We start from the raw sequence: 20,559 nt of genomic DNA, 5'->3' as shown, positions 1-20,559 counted from the left end.
CGCCAGCCTTCTAGCTGTTTGACTGCACTGCACCATGGTTTCTAAATCACTGCAGTAATTAGCACGCTACCACATGGATGACTAAATGAGTCATCTGACCGCAACCCACGCTATACATTACAGCTCTACAAATACAGCATGTGCAACGATATGGAAACAACACTTCAGCATGCCCAAAACAATGATACGACCCCTTACAGTGTTCTCTTGAGACTTTGATGGCTGGAACATTTCAAGTGGCAAACTAACTACTCCTTTCAAAAGAAAGTTACATTTTGTGCAAGTAATTACAGGAACTACTTCACACGAGTGACCAAACAAATGAACCCAATCTCTGCGGTTGAGATTGCGCAAATGACAATAATGCCATTTTGTGATACTGCATTCTGGTATCTAGCAGAACCACCAATGACACCAGCCCTGCTACTCTACTACATTCCAGCCATCAAACAGAGGACACTTCACATTGCAACCCAAAAAATATACGTTCGAACCCTGATTCTTCCAAACAAAGCACGCCAAACTATTCTCCGGTAACACCGATATCTTCGGACCGCACGGACGGAAATAGCTTCCTATAAGGATGAAAAACAGATTAGCATTCGTTCTACAGCCGTTGAATGTGCGAAACATCTCATTTTCTAACACACACACACACAACAAAAGCACATGAAATTCCCATTGACGTGCACCCAGTGAAACACATTTCCCATCTTCAACATAGAATAGACCAACAAAAATACCACAATCAATAACCATACTTAACTTGCAAACCTGACATCGAATCCGCTTCCATTTTGAGAAATGAGTACTTCGTGTCCCCCATGGTCATACTTCAACTTCACTGGTTCTTTGCCAAATCAGACCCCATCTTCGCACAGAACCTACAATGACAAAAGACTTTACAACGCTTGCACTTGACGACGCTTGCACACCAACCGACAGCATAAAGAGTATCTTGAACCATCTTTAGAACACACCGCTGGTGAGTAGAGGAAGAGAATACATTACCATCACCAGGACTTCACACCCCAATATTTATGACAAGAGTTGAGGACCAAGCACCTTGACTGACAGAAAACCTGCACACTGGAAATCGATCATACTTCACCGACGCTACTATGCTCCCTACCCAAATCCCGATATCTCCTTCCGATATTAAACTCAAAACACAGCTTGACGATCTCTTTGCTCAGAACCCCGCCACGTGCAAATATAGGAAATGTTTCTCCATATTCACAATTTAGTCGATACTTACCTCAACTGAACAATGATTTCCTCTACCTCCACACAGGACTGTCACGTTTCCGTGTCCCCGGATGCACCCGCGTTATCTCCTCTTCATTTCATCACACATTTTCCTTACACACTGAAAACACACCAATGCCTATAAAGTATCCAGCACTAACATCTGTGATTCAGACACACACACTGAGAAAACCTCACAGCGCCTTCCTGTGACCCTTCATTCGTCCCCGCCCAATGGTAACCATTGCTACAAGTTATGGCCGATCGGGTGACGCTCCGCTCCCTCTCCTCCCACCGAACCGCTGCCCAACCAATACCAAAATTAGCTACGTACGTGACAAAAAGCAGCACACGCCAGTGATATGTGACAAGACACAGCTTGGAAGCACATGAGGTCGGCTCTCTATTTTCCCTCCACCACTGTCATCCCCACAAAGGACTGTAAGAGTACTCACACACACCTTGCCAGACATTCTTTTCCAAACCACACCTCCTGAAGCCTCTTAAGTACCTGCAAATGCAAAATAAATGAGTACTGACCGTCAAACCCAAGGATGATGCAACACATCCCACCCTATTTCTGCAAGAAACTATCTACGGTAACAAACCCTGGAATCACAGGTCATGAGATCCCTCACCCCTCCCTAGTATTGCAACTCTCAGTCCCCCTACATATTTTCCACGCTCCCCTCCCCACAGCTACCCCTGCCCCAAAAGATATCAAACGCATCTCCACACCTGCACCACACATCCACAATATGTTCGAGGAAAAACAATACTCAACATTTTAGGGCACACGTGACAACACGCTCACTAACCGTCCACCTAAATCCAACCTTCTTCTAGATAAGAAGCAACACCTTAACCCAAATGTTGTCTTCTCCATCTGTTGTCTCACACGTACAAAACTGGTGGAGAACCCGTGCATAATAAGCCCACCTCACCTAACACAGCAAAGACCACACTCCCATTGAGAGAAGTGCACCAAAAGCTCTAACTTAACACTTACCTCATGGATGCAACCAGCTCCTCTGCTCCCGCTGGCACCACGTAGACCAAACGGGCTGCGCTTGCCCCAGCCAATTCCCTCGGTTCTGGACTCCGATCCCCCTGTGGCACACAAACGATAAATGCCACATTATTGCTAAATCCACAACGGCGCAATACTACATTCCCTTTGCTAAACTGACCTATTCAACACACCAAAAGAGCCCTGACGCATTCATACCCACAATGAAGGAGCAACCAACTACTTCTATATAGTTAAAATGAAGACGCAACATTCTGAAAAATTACACAATACTCACAGCCTTTTCCCACCCTGACTGGGGCCCATCGCTAACTACAATGCTCACATCCTCCTGAGGAAACCAACACCCAGTAGAGGACAGACAAACAAGGTAGTGGTGACCAGTGATGCAAACCCAGTGCTGCATAAGAGAGAAGAACAGAGAATGGAGCATCTCTAGTTACAGACAGGTCACTCTACCAGCACTCAACCTTCCTCCAAGGAGAACGCACACTCCCTCCGTACAATGAGCTCCCTCCCACGCCGGTTAAGAACTAGCAGAGTTTACAGGACTTCTGTCCCTAAACAAGAAGCCTTAACGGCACAAATACTTCTGACTATCAAACCCTTCGGCAGAGACTTAACTTTGACAGCTGCTCCCGCTCTCAATATCTTCTTGTCCTTTGTACACAGGCCTTTGCTCCCATAAGTTGACAGCCGTACAGCGATGTCATGATACGGTCACAGAGAAGTAGTCACGACCCTCCACGGAACGACACGGTGCCGGATCTGGACACGTCTGCAAAGACGAACAAAACTGGACTGCAAACAGACACACAAAGCACCCAACTACACAACATGAAACATGACTTCACCTGCATACTGCTTCCTTAAGAGAAGGAACACCTACTAAACATTACAGCCCCCTCAGAGAAGCACCCACCCACCATAAACAGTCTCATCCACATACTGGTGGCCCTCCACATGTCCCACCACATTGTGACCCATCACTAACTAGGATGCTCACATCCTCCTCAGAAAACCACCACCGCGTAGAGGAGAACCCAAGGTGGAAGCGGTGACCTGTGATGCAAACCCAGTGCTGCGTACGAGAGAAGAAGAAGAACTGAGAACGGAGCATCTCTAGTTACGGACAGGTCACTCTGCCAGCGATCGACCTTCCCTCGGGGGAAACGCACGCTCTCTCCGTGCAACAAGCTCCCGCCCACCCCTCACGTGCCCATTCAGAATGGGGAGAGTTTAGAGGACTCCCGCCCCTAAATGAGGAGCCTCAATGGCTCAAATACTTCTGGCTACCAAACCTTTTGGCAGAGACTTAACTTTGACAGCCGCTCCTGCTCTCAAGATCTTCTTGTCCTTTGTACACGGACCTTCGCTCCCATATGCTAACATGACATGGTACTGGATGTGGAAGCATCTGCAAATACAAACAAAGCTTGACCGAAAACCTACTCGCAAAGCTCCCAGATACACGATACAAAAGATGACCTCACTTACATACTGCTTCCTAAAGAGAAGGAATACCTACTAAACATTACCCACCCCTGCCCCCCGAGAGAAACACCCACCCACCCCAAACACGCTCATCCACATATCGGTGGCCCTCCCCGTCTCCCACCAAAACGGGGGCCCATCGCTAACTAGGATGCTCACATCCTCCTCGGAAAACCACCACCACGTAGAGGAGAACACAAGTTGGAAGCGGTGACCTGTGATGCAAAACTAGTGCTGCGTACGAGAGAAGAAGAAGAACTGAGAACGGAGCATCTCTAGTTACGGACAGGTCACTCTGCCAGCGATCGACCTTCCCTTGGGGGAAACACACGCTCTGCTGTGCAACGAGCTCCCGCCCACCCCTCACGTGCCCATTCAGAATGGGGAGAGTTTAGAGGACTCCCGCCCCTAAACGAGGAGCCTCAATGGCTCAAATACTTCTGGCTACCAAACCCTTCGGCAGAGACTTAACTTTGACAGCCGCTCCTGCTCTCGAGATCTTCTTGACCTTTGTACACGGACCTTCGCTCCCATATGCTAACATGACAGTCACAGAGACGTAGTCATGACACTCCATGGAATGACGTGACATGGTACTGGATGTGGAAGCATCTGCAAATACAAACAAAGCTTGACCGAAAACCTACTCGCAAAGCTCCCAGATACACGATACAAAAGATGACCTCACTTACATACTGCTTCCTAAAGAGAAGGAATACCTACTAAACATTACCCACCCCCGCCCCCCAAGAGAAGCACCCACCCACCCCAAACACGCTCATCCACATATCGGTGGCCCTCCCCGTGTCCCACCAAAACGGGGGCCCATCGCTAACTAGGATGCTCACATCCTCCTCGGAAAACCACCACCACGTAGAAGAGAACACAAGTTGGAAGCGGCGACCTGTGATGCAAAACTAGTGCTGCGTACGAGAGAAGAAGAAGAACTGAGAACGGAGCATCTCTAGTTACGGACAGGTCACTCTGCCAGCGATCGACCTTCCCTCGGGGGAAACGCACGCTCTCTCCGTGCAACGAGCTCCCGCCCACCCCTCACGTGCCCATTCAGAATGGGGAAAGTTTAGGGGACTCCCGCCCCTAAACGAGGAGCCTCAATGGCTCAAATACTTCTAGCTATCGAACCCTTCGGCAGAGACTTAACTTTGACAGCCGCTGCCGCTCTCAAGATCTTCTTGTCCTTTGTACGTGGGCCTTTCCTCCCCTACGTTGACAACCGTACAGCGATGTCGTGACGGTCAAAGAGAAGTAATCACGACCCTCCACGGAATGAGACTACTCGGTACTGGATCTGGACGCATTTGAAAGTAAAAACAAAGCTTGACTGCAAACCTCAGTTATAAACTCTACTCACAAAGCTCCCGACACCACAATATGAAAGATGACCTCACCTACATACCGATTCCTTGAGAGGGAACAGCTACTACACATTACACCCCCCACATAGAACACTCTCATCCACATGGAAAATGGCTACGCTTCTACATAGTGGTGGCTCTCCCCCTTTCCCTACACCACAGGGACCCATCGCTAACTAGGATGCTCGCATCCTCCTCGGAAAACCACCACCGTGTAGAGGAAAACGCAAGGTGGAAGCGGTGACCTGTCATGCCAACCCAGTGCTGCATAAGAGAGAAGAACTGAGAACGGAGCATCTCTAGTTACAGACAGGGCACTCTGCCAGCACGCTCAGGGGAAACACACTGCTCCCTCCATACAATGAACTCCCATCCACCCCTCACAGGCCCTGTAAGAATGAGCAGAGTTTAGAGGACTCCCATAAGTAAAGAAAGAGCCTCAACATCAGAAACGCTTCTGACCATCAAACGCTTTGGCATATACTTATCTTTGGAAATTGGACAGGTGCTCTACCTCTTGAGATCTCCTTCGCCTCGGTAGACAGGCCTTCGCTGCCGTATGTTGAAATTGCTTACAAAATACAGCACTTGTGTGACGGACAAAGAGAAAAATATTCACAACCCTTCACGTCACAATGCGACTCGGTACCGTTTCTTGATGCAGCTGCGAATACAAAGAAAGCTTGACTGCAAACATGGTTTATAAACTCTACTCACAGGATTCCAGACAAGTGAGTAGGAGAAAATACAGGAGGAGAATGCAGTTGAGGTTAAGAGAAGAAACTCTTACTAAATATTACAGTCTCCTCAGACCACTCCCCTCCTAACCCAGACAGAAAACTTCTATGCTTCTACAACAGTCCAACACCATGGACACGCTACCAATACCAGATGTGTGTTTAACAGAAGCTCTGTCGGAAACAACCCTCAATGTCTTCCCCCTAATGAAAATACAAATGATAACATGTGAATCAAACACACTATGAATAACCTGAAATGAAAGAAAACTACATTACACAAAAATAAGCACAGAAAAATAGTACACTAATGCAAATACATGTCATCATTACCTCATATTAATGCTCACTATGACTATAAACACCCCTACAAATACCTATGCACATCTCTTTGAACCAACACAAAGCCAAATGACTTACTGTGACAAGACCCCAGCTTATATACTGCCTAAGCTCCACCCCTCCGTTTCCCAGCATGCTTTAGAAGCCAAAGGCAGCTATAAATACAGACTCAGGCGACACAGAAACCCTTTAGTTCATTCCTAGCTTAGCAGTGGCAAGCACTGTTCATCTTGATGTATTAATCAGCCTTCCTTCTTACAATACAAATTTGCAGAAGACTTAAACTCTATCACCAGGTAACACTATTATTACCATGTTTCAGCTTCCTAAAAAGAAAACGCCACCTAGAGGGAAGAGGGGACTCCACAGTATGTCCAGTTGGGGGCTGCTGAAAGAGGTACCTCAACAGTGCTGGAGGGGTGCGTTTGTACTGTGAGAGGGTATTTAGGGGGTAATGGAAAGATTACTTAGCTGATGCTTGAGGGCATACCGCGGCCTCAAGCTCAAAATGGAGGGCAGTGTCACTCCCTGACATGCTGCCCGGGGAGCTGCCACAAGCCAGAGAAACTGCACCATCCCCATGACTGACTTTAGGGAAAATGGCAACCTGTGCAAACTTGTACTTTGCCCTGAGCTACCTCCCCCCCATCCCCTGCACACCCCACTGCCTCCTCCAAGTGCTTAATTTACGTAGACAAAGGTCACAGAGCTCAGGCCTGGCACAAATTAAGCACTGTATGGGCAGCTAGAGAGCACTGGCTGCCAGGTGATGCCACCACCCCCAGCAGAATTGCAGACGTAAGGGTCGCGTAGCATAATGCCACCCTGACGCCGCCGTTGCTGCTGCAGCTTGTGGTGCCTGGCACTCAGCATGCGGCTCAAGGTGGACTTTGTGCTGTCACACAGGGGGCTGCATCTTGCCAGAGCCCACAGCCCTCTGGCCGCTCCCAGCTCACCAGAGGCAACGTTTCATATTTTGGGGGGTAAGGCAATTTTAATCATGATTCCAGGGGCTATTTGAGCACCTGAAAACTCCAGGTTTCTTGCACATGATAACTTAGATATAGAACTCCTGTCAGCTAAATCCTATTTCATATATATGTGTGTGTGTGTCTATACACACACACATATATATGAAGGAAAAAATATAAACTGAAAATGTGGATTTAGTTGGAGTTTGTATCTGTGTACGTTTAGAACAATCAGGAGACAATACAGCAAGACAGTCCCACTCTCAAGCCTGACGGTGTCAGTTTTGGAGCTTTAACACAGATACCAGAAACACACATTTGCTATTTTGTACATTATCTTTAGTACAGATATATACAAAGTGAGCAAATAAGCAGATTTTAAGCAGAGTTTATTTAACACAGAGTCTGCGTTACTACCGTTATCTACTCAAAATTAAGTAAATGCTTTTTAGTGCAGTGAAAAACCATTCACTAAAATAAACATACATGATTGATGTGGTATTTTCTCTTTTATTAAGAAAGGAAATTCGTTTCTCTAAATATTTTTGCATTTATGTTTACCGATCGATCAAAATCATGTACATGACTCACTAACGTTTGACAGATTTCAGAGTAGCAGCCTTGTTAGTCTGTATTCGCAAAAAGAACAGGAGGACTTGTGGCACCTTAGAGACTAACAAATTTATTTGAGCATAAGCTTTCGTGAGCTACAGCTTATGCTCAAATAAATTTGTTAGTCTCTAAGGTGCCACAGGTACTCCTTTTCTTTTTACTAACATTTGAGTACATCATGGTTATTAGTATTGTACATGTAACCACATTTATTTTCATAAAAATATTAAGTTATTTTACAGATATCACTAAAAGTATGATTTGAAAATAAGCGACCTTCAGCTGCACTGTCTACAGTTGTGAGTAGATGCAGAATTTATGTTCTAGCAGGATCCTATTATTTGATTGTCTGACTTTTATCATATTGTGCTTTATCATTGTTATTTTAAATAATTAATGACAATTAAGCAATTACAATTACCAGCCAGGACAGGTTAGGCATTTTAGAACTCATTTCTACCTTAGATTTAATTATTTGAGTAGTAAAATTATGAAATGCACAGACCGCAGAAAAAAATAAACAACCAGCACTGTAACCCTTAAACTTCAAAATGCACCATGCACATATAGTCTCTGCAATTTTATTCTTTCAAAGGCAGTAATAACAACAACAGTACAAGTGTGTATGTGAGAGAGAGGCTGTGTGTATTTGGAGAGTGAGAGACGGCACACTCTTACTTTAAGCGGAGACCTCGCTCATCAAAAGGCTTGTTCAGTCCAGCAGCAGCACTCAGCATCTCCCATTCAGGACCCAGAGGCAACAGCACAAACTCCTCACCCCCCTACCCAAGCTCAGCAGAGACCAGATACAAAGACAGGGGGATTGTGACACCCCAGCATCAGCCTCTGCAGAGCAGACAAGAGGTTCCCAGGACCAGCTTGGCCAAGGGTTGCTCCAAGTGTGGGTAGGGGGCAAGAGCAGGGGCACTGAAACAGAGGGCACCAGGGAACCATGACCCATTATTTTTAACATTACGTTCTACAAGTACTTGTGTTTCTCGACAGGACAGTATTCAGGGCACACCTCATGTTCCCATGAGGAATACTATCGATGACACACCTCTTGTTTCTGGAGGGGACAGTATTCAGGACACACTCCTTGTTCCCAGGAGGAGTGCTATTGATGACACACCTCTTGTTTCTGGTCGGGGGAGGGGCAGTATTCACGTCACACCTGTTGTTTCCAGAGGGGACGCTTTTCAGCACACACCCCTTGTTCCCAGGAGGAGTGCTATTGATGACACACCTCTTGTTTCGGGGGGGGGGCAGTATTCAGTACACACCCTTGTTTCCAGCAGGACTACGATTCATGACACACTCCTTGTTTCTGGATGGGGCAGTATTTAGGGGACACCTCTTACTTCCAGAGAACATAGTATTCAAGATACACTCCTTGTTTCCAGGGGACATTGTACTCATAATATATCTCTCCTTCCCAGAAGGAACGGTGTTCAGGACACACCTCTTGTTCCCGGGGGAGTACTATTGATGACACAACTCTTGTTTCCAGAGGGGACGGTATTGAGGACACACCTCTTGTTTCCACTAGGAGTACTAATGAGGACACACCCCTTGTTCCCAGGAGTACTATTGATGCCGGTACCCAGTGCCAAGAGGCTAAACAACAGCTGAAGTTGGCTTGTTACCCGGTGTGCTACACCCAATAATTACAATGGGGTGGAGAAGCAGAAAAGTTTATTTGAAGCTTCAAAAACGTACAGGGAGATTTGAATCTCAAATCCTGTACACAGAGCAGGAAGTTACACAGGCTTTATACATCCTTTTTTTTAGCATACTTATTTAATAGCAAGCTGCCCCAAGTATTTATATAGCCAGACAATTCAGTTCCCAGGTAGTTCCCTGATTCTTTGTATTATTTGTTAAACTATACATAAAGCTGCTTTATTTAGCATTGTTTTTCCATATTTGCCCTGTGTGGCCTTGCTTAGTTTCAGGCAATCTGACTTCACAGCCTATTGTTGCAGATCCTCAGCATAACTGCTGTGTGTGCCTCCAGGCGGGGGGGGGCCAAGGACACTTGGGCCTAGTACGCAGAGCTGCTGCGAGTGCCTCCAGGCAGGAGGGGGGGGCCAAGGACACTGGGGCCTAGTGCAAGGGGGCTTCATCGACACTCATGGTCTTCCATCCCCTCGAGTTACCTAGTGGCCATGCCCCAGTGTCCTCAACAACTCCCCCCTTTGAGAACACTCAACAACCTTGGCTCTGCGTTTTTTTATTTGGGCTACTTATTTTTTTACAATAGGACTTTGCATAAGCATTTTGTGATAGCCCTGAAGAGAACGACTTATTAACTTTTGCAAAAGGGCCTTAACACAATACTGCACAGCATAATACCGGTAATACAAGCAATACAGGAAAGAGAATTTTCAATAGCAGGCTAAATAAACCACCAAGCCAAGACGACAAACCCCAGCCTGAAAACAAGGTTTGCAACCAATTGTTCTCTGGGGCAGTATAGGCAACCTGTGCTCTGGCTCGGGCATGGGCCTCAGCCTGTACCACCTTTTTATAGATTTTATAACTGCTATTATTTACATATACATAATATTGGGGCCCGACGAGGGCACATACCCCTTTTTGGGATGCCAAGAGATAGTCCAAAGCCAGCCTGTTTTGGAGGGAAAACGTTTTGAGCTGCTGTACCTTTTTATTTAATGTTTTTATTGCTGACCCTAAATTACTAACCGAGTTTTTTAACTTTAAGGCCACCTTTTTAAGTACCATTTGCAGCCTTATACTATAGCGGCCTATGCATGCCATGGCTGGCCCGGTAAACAGTGGCGCTATTCCCAGTACAGAGCACCCTACAAGCTTCTTGGTTGTGAGGGGATTTTTTATATTGCCCTTCAATGCCGTAGTCAGTTGCCACAGGGTTTTTTTTTGTGACTTAACAGAGGTGTCTTGGGCATTTTTAATTTTTTTCTTGGGCAGTGTGGCAGTTATTGACAGATGAGGAACTCCATGAGCTATATAACAGCTACCTGTCCAGTTGGCTGGCAGCACCTTGTAAGCCTTTTGGCCACATATAATATAGTGACCCTGTAGGGCCCAGTAAGGACTATTTTTAAGAGGATTTCTGGGATATTTAAGGCTGCTTTGGCTGCTTTTTTTAAACAATTTATATGCCCCTAAGGGGGCATCTTATTTTTTTTGATTGGGGACAAGTGGGGGCGTTTTTAATTGTGCCGTTTAAATTATACTTGCCATAGGGACCATTACAAACCCACCATTGGCTTGCTACATTGGAGATATTAACTGGACTGCAAGTTATATTTCCAAACCTTTTTTTTTGTGGTAAGAGTATTTGTAAGAGTTTCTTTAAAAGGGGAGGAACCATTACACCCACACTGTTGGCCTCCCCTTTTGTTTTTTATTTAATACCCATCAGCCCACTGTGTAATAACACAGGAGCTTTTTCCCACAGGACGCTCATAGTGATTAGATTGGTTTTAGGTAAAACATAACACTTCCTTAGTGAGTACTGCAACTGAATACTTCTGGTCCTGATAGGTGACTTGCTGTAAAGAGGTCTTATTCCAGAATGGCGAGTCCGTTCTTTTCTGCTTTTTGGTGGTGGCTAATTCTGCTAGGGTCAAGGGCAGCATGTCAAGGGGCATTCCTGTTTTTGGGGGACAGTGGAGTTGGAGCACATACCCAGCAATCAGTCTGGTTTGTTAAATTAGCAACATGGTGCACAAGCGAAACAAAGGAGTTATTCTCTGTATTGGTATTTCCAAAGTGTGCATATCGGGAGCATAACAATGTTACCCAATTAATTATTACCAGAGTCTTCCCAACCCAGGGTCTCCAGTACCTGGGTGGGCCCATTTTAGCATTAAGGTGCCCGCTATTTGTGTTTTTTAAACAGTAGCTTTAGCCCGAGATCGTCACTAGATGAGGAGTCAGCAGGTTGGACGGTCCAATGTTCTGCTGACGAGGGGGTGGGTACTGCCTTCAGACGAGAGTGATGGATCCGGTTCTTGTGTCCCTCGATTTTTGCCACTGTATGGGAGATCAGCAGGACGGTATAGGGTCCTTTCCACTTTTCCTGGAGAGGCTCGTTTTTCCAGGTGCGAACAAGCACAGGGTCACCGGGCTGTAAGGAGTGAATGGGAGAGTCCAAGGGGAGAGGCTGGGAATCCTTGGTATACCTGTGAAGAGACAAGAGAACAGCAGACAGGGAACACATATACTGTGACAAAAAAACATTACCCAACTCCCATTCCCCTGACAGAACCGGGGTGCCATTCACAGGCCATGCCCTTTTAAACATCATTTTAAAGGGACTGAACCCTAATCTACCCTTTGGGAGAACGGGGATACGGAGTAGGACGAGGGGCAAAGCATCAGGCCATCGCAGTGAGGCTTCTTGGCACACTTCTGAGAGATGCCATTTAAGGGTCTGATTGGTACGCTCCACTACCCCACTGGCTTGCGGTTTCCAGGGCGTATGGAGTTTCCAGGGGATCTGTAAGGCATGTGAGATGCTTTGAATGATTTCTGATGTGAAGTGTGTCCCGTTGTCAAATTTCATCCACAGGGGGAGTCCAAAGCGAGGAATGATCTTCTTAACAAACTTGAGGGCCACTGTTTTGGCAGTGCAATTACGGCATGGGAAGGCTTCTGGCCATCCGCTGAACCGATCCACTATAACTAGGAGATATTTGAACCCTTGGGTCCGGGGAAACTCAGTAAAGTCTATTTGCCACACTTGTCCAGGGCCCGGAGTGGGTTCTAGGGCAGCTGATGGCACAGGATGTCCCGGTCGGGGGTTATTCTTTTGGCAGACTAAGCAGTCCGCTTGTACCTGGGCAGCCAGGGGTCGGAGTCTGGAAGTGATAAAATATTTTCCCATTAGTTGGATAAGTGCTTCCCTGCCAGCATGAGTGGTTTGATGTAGTTTCTGCAGCACTGGCCGGATTAGGCCCTTTGGTAAGAGGACCTTCCCTTCTGGGGAATGGAGCCATCTCTCCTTTTCCCGGAGATTGAGTTTGTCAGTTAGCTGTCTCTCCTCCCCAGAGTACTGAGGGGTTGGAAGCTCCCCTACTGATGGGATAAGGGCATGCATATGGGCGTTCTCAGTCTGAGGGGATGGCAGGGTGGCAGCATGCTTTGCCTCTCTATCTGCCCGGGCGTTACCTTTGGCCATATCTTGATTCTTCCTTTGATTGGCTTTACAATGTACCACTGCCACTTCCGAGGGGAGTTGTACGGCTTCTAGGAGCCGGAGGATTTGGGGCCCGTACTTGACTGGGGAGCCTTGGGCTGTCAGCATTCCCCTTTGCTTCCATAGGCCAGCATGAGCATGCAGCACACTAAAAGCATACTTTGAATTAGTAAAAATGTTGACCCGCTTTCCTTTTGACAGTTCAAGTGCACGGGTCAGGGCTATTAGTTCGGCAAGCTGGGCAGAGGTCCCAGCAGGCAAACCTTCAGCTTCCACGGTGTCATGGAGGGTCACAACAGAGTAACCCGCCCTCCTTTGCCCATCTATTACAGTACTGCTACCATCAGTGTACCACTCATAATCTGCATTTGGGAGGGGTACATCCTTTAAATCCGGACGGCTGGAGTACTGGACATCTATGATCTCTAAACAGTCATGTTTCTGTTCCTCTGTTTCTGGCAAGAGGGTGGCTGGGTTAAGGGAGGGGCAAGGCTGTAAGGTGACTTCAGAGTTCCCTAACAGCTTAGCCTGGTACCGAGCAATCCGAGCCTGGGTGAGCCAAAGCCCTCCCTTTGCATCCAATAAGGCTTGGACCATATGGGGAGTATAGATTTGCATAACCCCTTCCAATGTTAGCTTCTCGGCTTCCTCAAGCAATAGGGCAGTAGCTGCGACCGCCCGTAAACATGCCGGCCAACCCTTTGCAACCTGATCCAATTGCTTAGAAAAATAAGCCACGGGACGTCTCCATGCTCCTAACAGCTGTGTAAGCACTCCTAGGGCCACCCCCCTTCGTTCACGTACATACAACTGAAACGTCTTAGAGAGATCCGGCAGGTCCAGAGCTGGGGCGTCCATCAATTTTCTTTTCAGAATTTTAAATGCCCTATCAGCCTCTGGGGTCCAATAGAAGGGGTCATGATCTACTCCTTTTACACAGTCGTACAGGGGTTTAGCCCACAGTCCAAACTCTGGGATCCATATCCTGCAAAAGCCTGCCATACCCGGAAATGCCCTGAGCCGCTTACAATTATTTGGAGAGGAACTTGACAGATAGATTCCTTTCTTTTTTTTTTTTTTGCTTGAACGCTGACGCGTTCTTGCCTTAGCTATAACCTGATCCCTCTCCACCTCAGACAACAGGGTTCTCAGGAGGATATTACAGTCGTCTCAATCGGCTTGTGACTACTGAGGCACCCCTCAAAGACTGAAATAAACCTGCTTGCATTCGTTGAGAATTCCCCAGCCTGTGTTTTAAAAGCTGCTAAGTCTATTGGATTGAATGGCACATGGGTGTAAACTTGCCTGATGTCTGTCTGCCCCTGGGCAAGCCACAACAGTCTCGGTAAGCAAAGGATAGAGTACCATCGAGGGGGCAATCTCTGTAACCCCAAGGCATCCTACCCTTATACGGTGGGGGTGTGGGGGCCAAAGGGGACACCGGCTCTGCCATTACAGTGGGGGTGGGGGTCTGGGGACTAACATTAGCTACTACCGAACCAGTCGGAGTCAAATTACAACTTTGCAGAATTACAGCTCTGTTCTATTCCTTAAAACCATAAACGCTTATGCATACAAATATTCATTCCATTTACCCATTCACTGACAAAACAAAACTAATTGGAGGATCGTGTTGTAATTAATTGACCCTCCTGGTGGCCACCACTCCTGGTCCTCTAGTTGATATTGAGGCCAGTCAACTGTACAGAATTGTTTTAATTGGCTCTTAGTCATTGGATTCGCACCAAATACCTTCTAGTTTGCTAGAATGCACTCTAGGGGCGTACACTGTGCCCTAACCCCTGAGCTCTGTCCCTGTCCCATACCTACAGGGTAACTCTGGGCGTCCCCAGGTTCCAACAGAGCATACAATCCGGATTTTAAAAGGTTCCTACCTTATCCAAGGGACCGGTTCTTCACCGTGGCCTGCAGCTGCTTCTCCCCCATGTCTAAGGGACCGGTTCTTCACCGCCGTAGACAACTGCTTCTCCACTATATGAGTGCCTTGCACCGTTGTGCCCTCTGGGGTCGATCAAATTGCGTCTCCTTCGAGGCCCCGATGAACTCACCGGTGCGCGCTGGGCGTCGGTTCTCGCCGCAATCCTCGACCTCCTGGAAGGGTCCGGGCAAGGCTAAATTGCAGCCTCGTCGCCCACCCAGGGACGCCAAAAGCTGTTGCCGGCACCCAGTGCCGAGAGGCTGAACAACAGCTTGAGTTGGTTCGTTACCCGGTGTGCTACACCCAATAATTACAACGGGGTAAAAAAGCAAAAAAGTTTATTTAAAGCTTCAAAAAGGCACAGGGAGATTTGAATCTCAAATCCTGTACACAGAGCAGGAAGTTACACAGGCTTTTATACATCCTTTTTTTTAGCATACTTATTTAATAGCAAGCTGCTCCAAGTATTTATATAGCCAGCCAATTCAGTTCCCAGCTAGTTCCCTAATTCTTTGTATTATTTGTTAAACTATACATAAAGCTGCTTTATTTAGCATTGTTTTTCCATATTTGCCCTGTGTGGCCTTGCTTAGTTTCAGGCAATCTGACTTCACAGCCTATTGTTGCAGATCCTCAGCATAACTGCTGTGTGTGCCTCCAGGCGGGGGGGCCAAGGACACTTGGGCCTAGTACGCAGAGCTGCTGCGAGTGCCTCCAGGCAGGAGGGGGGGCCAAGAACACCGGGGCCTAATGCGAGGGGGCTTCATCGACACTCGTGGTCTTCCATCCGCTCGACTTACCTAGTGGCCATGCCCCAGTGTCCCCAACGCTATTGATGACACACCTCTTGTTTCCAGAGGAGACAGTATTCATGGCACACTTCTTATTTCTGGAGGACACTGTACTCATAACACATCTCTTGCTGCTAGAAAGGACAGTATGCTGGACATAGCTCTCGTTCTCAGAAGAACTATTAATGACTTACCCCTTCTTTCTACAGGGGACTCTATTCGAAACTCACCCCTTCTTTCTGGAGGGGACACTATTCAGGATAAACCCCTTATTCCCAGAGGAGACTGTATTCAGAACACACCTCTCTAGAGGGAACAGTCTTCGGAACATACTTCTTGGTCCCGGTGGGGACAGGATTCGTGACACACCACTTGTTTTTACGAGAAGTATTATTGATAAAACACCCCTTCTTTCTGTGAGAGGACAGTATTTGTTACACACCTCTCCGGGGGACACTATTCAGAACACACTGCTTGTTTCTGCAACGACTACAATTCACGACATGCCCTTTGTTTCCTGGGGGACTACAATTCATGATACACCCCTTGTTACACCCCTCGTGTCCAGAGGGCAGGCTACCCATAGCACATCTCTTATTCCTAGAAAGGACACTATTCAGGACACACCTCTTGTTCTCAAGAGCTGTACTATTAATCACACCTGTAGTTTCCATGAGTAATACTGTTAATGATAAAAAGAACAGGAGGACTTGTGGCACCTTAGAGACTAACAAATGTATTAGAGCATAAGCTTTCGTGAGCTGCGGCCAATGAAGTGAGCTCTGAAACCTGTCATTATTAATGATACACCCCTTCTTTCGGGAAGGGACACTATTCTAGACACGTTTCAGAGTAACAGCCATGTTAGTCTGTAGTCACAAAAAGAACAGAAGGACTTGTGGCACCTTAGAGACTAACCAATTTACTTGAGCATAAGCTTACGTGAGCTACAGCTCACTTCATCGGATGCATACTATGGAAAGTTTAGAAGATCTTATTATATACACACAAAGCATGAAAAAATACCTCCTCCCACCCCACTCTCCTGCTGGTAATAGCTTATCTAAAGTGATCACTCTCCTTACAATGTGTATGATAATCAAGTTGGGCCATTTCCAGCACAAATCCAGGTTCTCCCCCCCCCCGTCTCCCCCATACACACAAACTCACTCTCCTGCTGGTAATAGCTTATCTAAAGTGACCACTCTCCTTACAATGTGTATGATAATCAAGTTGGGCCATTTCCAACACAAATCTAGGTTTTCTCACACACACACACACCCCCACACACACACCAACTCACTCTCCTGCTGGTAATAGCTTATCCAAAGTGACCACTCTCCTTACAATGTGTATGATAATCAAGTTGGGCCATTTCCAACACAAATCTAGGTTTTCTCACACACACACACACCCCCCACACACACCAACTCACTCTCCTGCTGGTAATAGCTTATCCAAAGTGACCACTCTCCTTACATTGTGTATGATAATCAAGGTGGGCCATTTCCAGCACAAATCCAGGATTTAACAAGAACGTCGGGGGGGGGGGGTAGGAAAAAACAAGGGGAAATAGGCTACCTTGCATAATGACTAAGCCACTCCCAGTCTCTATTCAAGCCTAAGTTAATTGTATCCAATTTGCAAATGAATTCCAATTCTAGACACATCTCTTGTTCCCAGAGGGGACTGTGTTCAGCACACACCTCAAGGTCCCAGTGGGGACAGTCTGTGTGTCACATTTCTGGTTTCTGCAGGGTCAGTATACATGACACACCCCTTGTTTAATGGGAGAGGGGGACAGTATTCACGTCACACCTCTTGGTTCCACAGAGGACAGCATGCATATCACACCTCATTTCCAGGAGGAGTACTATTGGTAACACACCCTTTGTTTCTGGAAGGGAGAGTATTTGTCACACACATCTTCTTTCTGGAGGGCACAGTATTCGTGACACACCCCTTGTTCCTAGAGGAGACAGACTTTGTGTCACACTTCTTGTTTCCAGGAGAAGTACTATTGACGACGCACCCCTTGTTTTTGGAGGGGACAGTATTCCTGACTCACCCCCTTCTTTCCAGGTGGAATGCTATTGACAACATATCCCTGGGGTTCCCAAGCCTGCATGAGACATTTTTTCACTGAGGGAATGTGACCGAGAAGACATTGAACATATCTTCTCACAGGAAGAATTATATTGGGGAAAATTAAAATCACACCATCTGCAAAGCAGACTGCTACAGCAGGGAATTAAACTACTTCCTGTTTCTGAAGAAGACTAACAAAACACACCATATTTTGTATTATACATAAAATGTTACTGAGTAACCGTAGATTATTATTGGTTTCTGAGAGGACAGCAGGATACTATTTGAGTGTTGCTATTAATATTTACTCCAGAAACAAGATGGCTGGGGCTGCACCCCAATGCACAAAGTTTCTAATAGCTGCAGCCCTCGCACACATTTGAATCCTGCATGGAGAAACACACTCTCTAACTGATTGCCTCCCATACGTGCCCCTCCTGGACTAGGGCAACCTCTCAGATCTAGGTTTCAGAGTAGCAGCCATGTTAGTCTGTATTCGGAAAAAGAAAAGGAGTACTTGTGGCACCCTAGAGACTAACCAATTTATTTGAGCATAAGCTTTCGTGAGCTACAGCTCACTTCATCGGATGCATTCAGTGGAAAATACAGCGAGAGTTATATACACACAGAACACGAAAACATGGGTGTTATACACACTGTAAGGAGAGTGATCACTTAAGATGAGCTAATATCAGCAGGAGAGTGGGGGGGGGGGCGGGGAAGAAAATCTTTTGTAGTGATAATCAAGGTGGGCCATTTCCAGCAGTTAACAGGAACGTCTGAGGAACAGTGGGGGGTTGGGGGGGGGGAAACTAAACATGGGGAAATAGTTTTACTTTGTGTAATGACCCATCCACTCCCAGTCTCTAGTCAAGCCTAAGTTAATTGTATCCAGTTTGCAAATTAATTCCAATTCAGCAGTCTCTCGTTGGAGTCTGTTTTTGAAGTCTTTTTTTTGTAATATTGCGACTTTTAGGTCTATAATTGAGTGACCAGAGAGATTGAAGTATTCTCCGACTGGTTTTTGAATGTTATAATTCTTGACGTCTGATTTGTGTCCATTTATTCTTTTACGTAGAGACTGTCCAGTTTGGCCAATGTACATGGCAGAGGGGCATTGCTGGCACATGATGGCATATATCACATTGGTAGATGTGCAGGTGAACGAGCCTCTGATAGTGTGGCTGATGTGATTAGGCCCTATGATGGTGTCCCCTGAATAGATATGTGGACACAGTTGGCAACGGGCTTTGTTGCAAGGATAGGTTCCTGGGTTAGTGGTTCTGTTGTGTGGTTGCTGGTGAGTATTTGCTTCAGGTTGGGAGGCGGTGTCTGTAGGCAAGGACTGGCCTGTCTCCCAAGATTTGTGAGAGTGATGGGTCATCCTTCAGGATAGGTTGTAGATCCTTGATGATGCGTTGGAGAGGTTTTAGTTGGGGGCTGAAGGTGATGGCTAGTGGCGTTCTGTTGTTTTCTTTGTTGGGCCTGTCCTGTCGTAGGTGACTTCTGGGTACTCTTCTGGCTCTGTCCATCTGTTTCTTCACTTCAGCAGGTGGGTATTGTAGTTGTAAGAATGCTTGATAAGAGATCTTGTAGGTGTTTGTCAGCCAAAAGGCTGACAAATTGGTAACGATGTCAGCCTTCTGGCTGTTTGACTGCACTGCACCATGGTTTCAAAATCACTGCAGTGATTTAAAATGCTATGACATGGATGACTAAATGAGTCATCTAACCGCAACCCAAGCTCTACGTTATGGTTCTACAAATAAAGCGTGCACAACGATACAGAAACAATTGACAAACGCTTCCGAATGCCCAAAACAATGATACAACCCCTAACGCTGTTCTCTTGTGACTTTCATGGCTAGAACGTTTCAAGTGGCAAACGACCGACTCCTTTCAAAAGAAAGTTACTTCTTGTGCAAGTAATTACAGGAACTGCTTCACACGAGTGACTGAACAAATAAACCCAATCTCTCCGATTGGGATTGCAAAAGTGACAATAATGCCATTTCATGATATTGGTAGTTCTGCTAGGTACCGGAACACAGTGACACCAGCCCCGCTGTGAAGGGTTAATGTCTAGCTATTCCACCTGGAAGCAGGCGGGGCACACCCTGACTGTTTCCTAGAAGCAATGCACACATTGCTCTATCCAAGGACAAGGGCTAGATATGAACCCTGAGAACTTGATTGTTTGGACAGCAACTGTGGGAGGCTTTTTTAGCCTGGGCTCAAGGCCTGAGAACCAGGATTGTAGTAGATAGAGGATGGTAACTAAGCATATGAATCAACGTCATACATTCCTTTGTGTAGCAGTGTGTAATGCTTAGGGGGAGAAATATAATAAAAGGAGAAGGTGGAAGGCGGGGGGGGGCAGAACAGCCCATCTCCGCTGACCAGCCTGTTTGCTTGCATAAAGCTGTGTTCTGTCTCATCACTGAACCGCCACACCGCTGCTCTACTACATTCTAGCCATCAAACAGAGGACCCTTCTGATCACAACCCAAAAAATATATGATCTAACCCCGATTCTTCCAAACAAAGCACACCAGTCTTCTCCAGTGACACCGATATCTTCGGACCGCAGGGACAGAAATAGCTTCCTATGAGAAATCAAAAAAAGATTAGCATTTGTTCTACAGCCATTGAAAGTGCCAAACATCTCAGTTTCTAAAACAAACACAACAAAATTCCCGTTGACGTGCACCCAGTGAAACGTATTTCCCATCTTCAACATAGA

The 20,559-nt window shown here is 46.5% G+C and overlaps 1 protein-coding gene and 1 long non-coding RNA gene across 4 annotated transcripts in view; both read right to left on the bottom strand.

The window, feature by feature from the left end:
- The window catches only part of LOC311513212, a 4,173-nt gene extending 378 nt beyond the window's left edge, over positions 1–3,795 (bottom strand). The window contains exons 1-5 of one of the 3 annotated variants that reach the window (XR_014709691.1): positions 2,258–3,795; positions 1,710–1,759; positions 1,259–1,369; positions 775–884; positions 1–575 (exon numbers count right to left, since the gene is read on the bottom strand). The exon at positions 1–575 is cut by the window's left edge and continues 378 nt beyond it. This is a non-coding gene — a long non-coding RNA (uncharacterized lncRNA). Of the gene's footprint in view, positions 885–1,258; positions 1,370–1,709; positions 1,760–2,257 lie in introns of all 3 variants that reach the window. The other 2 variants (XR_014709692.1, XR_014709690.1) reach the window with 2 other exon arrangements.
- A 759-nt stretch (positions 3,796–4,554) lies between these two features.
- Positions 4,555–20,559, bottom strand: part of LOC311512926 (zinc finger protein 2-like) — a 113,147-nt gene continuing 97,142 nt past the window's right edge. Inside the window, exons 3-5 of the transcript XR_014709619.1 lie at positions 8,489–20,422; positions 5,663–5,812; positions 4,555–5,081 (exon numbers count right to left, since the gene is read on the bottom strand). The gene's annotated coding sequence lies outside the window, so the exon portion shown is untranslated. The remainder of the gene's footprint in view (positions 5,082–5,662; positions 5,813–8,488; positions 20,423–20,559) is intronic.

Source organism: Lepidochelys olivacea (genome assembly GCF_965140295.1).
Source record: "Lepidochelys olivacea isolate rLepOli2 genome assembly, chromosome: 25".
NCBI lineage: Eukaryota > Metazoa > Chordata > Testudines > Cheloniidae > Lepidochelys > Lepidochelys olivacea.
Note: the sequence above shows the minus strand (reverse complement) of the source record. Positions and strands in the feature narration are given on the sequence as shown.